Source organism: Periophthalmus magnuspinnatus, chromosome 12 (assembly GCF_009829125.3).
Source record: "Periophthalmus magnuspinnatus isolate fPerMag1 chromosome 12, fPerMag1.2.pri, whole genome shotgun sequence".
In the NCBI taxonomy this organism is placed as follows: domain Eukaryota; kingdom Metazoa; phylum Chordata; class Actinopteri; order Gobiiformes; family Gobiidae; genus Periophthalmus; species Periophthalmus magnuspinnatus.
Window position 1 is genome coordinate 17,401,592 of NC_047137.1, and position 4,845 is coordinate 17,406,436.

Consider the following 4,845-nt stretch of genomic DNA (forward strand, 5'->3'; position numbering starts at 1 on the left):
ATATACAGAGTAAAAGTAAAGATACAGAGTAAAAGTACACATACAGAGTAAAAGTACAGATACAGAAGTGAAAAGTTACTCAAGTAAAATCGTAAAAGCCAAAAGTTAAATCTGTAAAACTGGACAAATAAAGTTGTCAGAGTAAAAGTTCAGTGACAGATTTAACTTTTGGCTTTTACCCTGGATCAGCCCTGGACGACTGAGGGAGACACTTAAATACTCAAGTAAAAGTAAAAGTATCACATGAAAAAATCCACTTAAGTAAAAGTATCTAAGTACCTGTTTAAAAATGTACTTTAAGAGTGGAAAAGTATTTCACAAAAGTGTTCTTAAGTGTTAATCGTAGTGACAGATACCTAAAAGTACTACTTAAACGCAGTACTACAGACACAGGGAGAACACGCAGACAGTAAAGTCACATGATCACGTTCACAGTGTGTACTATACGATGAATCCCAGTGCGCCCCCGGTGGTTGAATCTGTCACAGCAGATCACAGCTCTATAAACAAACACATTTATTTTTACACTCTGTGCCACTGTAATCCTCTGAGTCACAGCAAAAAAAAACACTCCAACGTGTCCTTAACTGTGGGAGCACCCGGCAGATCAGCCAACGCCGAAGAAAATTCACAAAAATAACAACAAAATAAATAAAAAAACAAACAAAAAAAAAACAGCCTGTACACGCAGCACCTCCTCTGAGCAGACTGAGGTTTACTCCTTTTATAGCTCCTCCTTTAATCGGTCACTCCACTCTGCAGGTAAATCTCAGCAAATCCAATATTATCGTTAAACATTTTCTTTATTAAAACAGTGTTAATCTTTACTCAATCAAACCTTTTATTAAAATCAAGCTCTATATGAATTTATCAGCGTCAACTGTACAAAACAAAGTAAATACAAAAAGCTAAAATATTCAGACTCTCCTCCCGGAACCTTCTTAAAGTGCTGCTGCTCCCTGGGGACTCATTTGACCGGAACACCTAAGATGGCAGATGACCTGGGGAAATAGAAATGTAAACAATTCAAATATCCGATGCACTTTAACCATTTTTGATTAACGAGTACAACACTTTAAACTTCTTTGCATATTGTCATTTTTACCTGTAGCTTTAAGTTTAGGCCGATGTAATGGATGAGCTGCAGTACATTACAAGAGTCTGGGAATCCAACCGCAGACCTTCCTGTAGTGAGGTGACAGTACAGCCCTCTGTGGCGGTGAGAGCATCTTGTTCTACCCCACTTATTCACTGTTGTTGAGTCTTTAGGCGAGACACTTTACACAAATATGACATTCCCGACGCTCTGAGCTCACAGCCTGTGCAAAGACGTGGACCAAAGGAGCGTCACCCACGGCGCTCGACTGCAGCCACATGCTAGCTCATCGAGGCTAGCAGTTATAGCGGCTAATCTGTGACCACGGACCGTGTTTGAAAATGCGAGTGCAAAACCAAAGAGCCAATCAGGAGTGATCAGATGGTGAAGGTATTTGCCCCTTGTTGCTCGCAACGCCGTCAATTAAACCTGTTGCTAACGCTAGCGGGAGCGATCTCGGGGAAAGAAGGCGTCTGATTAGTTTGTTTTATTACTGTTCATATCTTAATTTAGGGATAAAACAGTGAAATTAAAACCCCAGGATCATGTAGAGCGGATTAATATGAACATTTAAGACCAAAATGATGAGTCTGACAGCAGCAGGTTCACAGTTTTTCTATAGAAAGTGAACTGCAACCAACTTTATTCCCCATGCTCACTTCCTGTTTGGACCACGGCAGCTAGCGTGTTAGCTGTGTCCATTTATATATACGGTCGATGGCTGTGCTCCCCCTGCAGGAGGAAATGGGCAGAATTCTACGTGAACAAGTGCAGCTCTGATCCGTTTTACGCTTTAGGACATCTGTGCCATGACATGACCTTTGACCTCTGCAGCTCCAGGAACGGCCCGAGCGGGACTGAAACCTGTTCGGTCTGCACGATGATGAGGTGAGACCCCAGTCGGACCCTCCTGGACTGGGTCTGGACCTGGGTCTGGACTGGGTCTGGTCTGGACTAAAGGTTTCCGCTCATTAGCAGCAGAAACATGGACATTCCACACAGCGTCTCCCTCAGGACTCATTTATTTCTGTTTTTCAAAGCGTTTTTCGGGTTTGGTTCTGGTTCTGGTCCATGTGGGAGCTGTGTCAGAGCGAGTACTTCAGCGTCTTAGATGAACAGAACTTTGTAGAGTCCGTACAGTTTGAACCGAGCTCGAAACGACTCAGGATTCTAAGGTGGACGTTGTTGTTTAACCGTTGGACTGAAGATGTGTTGAGCTGGTTTATGGTTAAAATCTGTCATTGCTCTATTCTGTTACTTAAGAAAAACTGCAAATACAGAGGTAAAAAGTTACTCACGCAAAAGTAAAAGTATCACAGTGCACTTTAAGAGTAAAAAGTAAAAGTATTTCACAAGCGTTGTTCATTTATTAAAGCGTAAATGTCACGACACTGATTAAAAATGACACTTTTTTTTGTTCAAAAGCAGCAAAACGAGTCAATTTTTTTCAGTTTTTTAAATGATTTTTGTGTTTTCATTTTTGTTTTGCTCAAAGTCGTGGCTTGAACTCAAACTTTAGTCAAAATTTTACTACGAGCATGGTAAAATAACCCCTCAGAACAGATGAAAAGTACTTTTACTTTTCAGTTCTGTTCAAAAACGTAGTGGAGAAAGTACAGATACTGCGATCAAACGTAGTGAAGTAAAAGTAAAAAGTATCCACTGTAAAATGCACTGAAGTAAAGTACAGATATCTAAACTTTCTACTTAAATACAGCACTTTACTCCTTGTACTTCGTTTCCTTCCATGTCTGGTCATTTCTGGGCTTTTCAAACAAGAACTGTCCCAAAGTTCAACGTGTTGTGTTTCAAAAGTGGGTTATTTTTCCATAATAAGAGCGCGCTGGTCGGAACAGTACGTCCTGGGGTTTGTACTTTTCCCATTTTTACATAATTAATTCTGCCGATATTTGAACTTAACCCTCAAAGAGCATCTGTACTGCGATTTTAAAGATATTTCTCATGATCCAGTGCAGCTTTTTACTCTCCTCTGAATCTGAAATAATCATGAGCTTCAATATTTTGGATATTTGGACAAAACCAGCGAATGTCCCATGGATTTTCTGATGTCCAAAGTCCTCAAAAAGTCTCTGCAGCCAAACGAATCTACACAATGTCCCAACTTCTCGCGGTTTCCCAGTGACTTTGACGGGACGGGTCAAATACCAAGGACAAATTTACCTTAAAAAACCTGTAAACTCTGCTATTTATGGTCCAGTCTGTCTATTTCTGGCTGGATCTCTCCACGTTGAGCAGGTGGAGCTGGGTGGAGCTGGGAGTTTGTGAGCGTGAGCCTGGAGCAGAGTCAGGGGAGCAGCAGCTGTCCCCGTCCCACCGGAGAGACGCTCTGAGCGGGACAGAGCAAAGGGGACATGAGGACTGTTGGACCGAACAGATACAGACACGAAATGTGAGTTTTATTAAAGCGGCGTAAAAGTCGTAGACGGTTCATTTCTCCTCGAGGTTTCTCTTTTTCCCACAGTTTTTTTTTGTTTGTTTTTGTTTTAAAGCGAAGGAGGGTCTGAGGACAGGGGGCGCTCTGGGACACTTCTGCATTTGCGTGTTTTCTGTTGATTAATTTGTCTGTTTCTCTTTTTCAATGTTGATTTTCTACCTTTTTATTTCGAACACATTTTGACCGAGAGCCACATCAGGAAAATAAAATAAAATAAACGTAACTACTTTTTTAACGTGTTCGTAAACTTTCTGTATTTATTATTTATTCAGTTTACAAAAAATATGTCTGTATAACTTGCTTTCTCCTGATAAACTCACATTTTAAGACAGTCGTACCTTTAAATTTACCTCGTCGTGGGCCACATAAAACGACATGGCGGGCCACATTTGGCACGTGGGCCTTGAGTTTGACACATGGAATCTATTGGTTAAATAATTTCTCATGTTCAGCCCTTTACAAAAATGTGTTTAGTGTTTTATTTTAAAAAGCCTGTAACTGATTTTAGTTTATTTTTGTAAAGATAAATGTGTTTTACATCATGCATTGGACTGTAAAAGCTGATATGAAAAAAAAATAGACTAAAATATAATCAAATTTAATACTATTTTATTTCTGTAGCACATTTAAAACAACTTGAGCTGAACAAAGTGCTTCACAAATGTATAATGTACAGATAAGACACAGAGAAAGAAGAAAAAACACACCTGTATATTCTGTTTAGTGTTAAATACCAGGGAGAAAAGGTCTTAAATTGTGTTAAAGACGGAGAGGATCTGACAGGCAGAGGGCGCTGTTCCATAGTCTGGGCCCTGCCACAGAAAAGACTTAAGCCGTGTCTCAATTTGAAGGACATTTAAGTCACTTCTGGTCCCGTTTCACGCACCCGACGAACGCGTCCGACAAATGTGCCCTGCGTTTCCATGGAGATCGGCCGTAAAACGAAGCGTGCATCCGAGCAGACTTCACGCGCGGCTATATCCCATCATGCACCGGGCGTCACTTCTTCTACGGGAAAAACAAGGTGTATTTTCTTAAAGTTATGTGAAAAAAAATCAGCTCGAACGTTATATTTGCCTTGACTCTTCTTCTATGAAATAATAAAGAATTAAAGATAAAACTGTAATTATTTCCGTGTCCATTTCACACGTTTAGCTCATTAGTCAGCGGCCGTCACGGTTGCTAGGTGACGTAACGTAAACGCACAGACAGAGGTTGACGTACGCTCCGTGGTGTAGGACTGTCCCATTTCGGCACGTCCTTTGCGGTCGACAGAGGGTGGACACAGACGGAG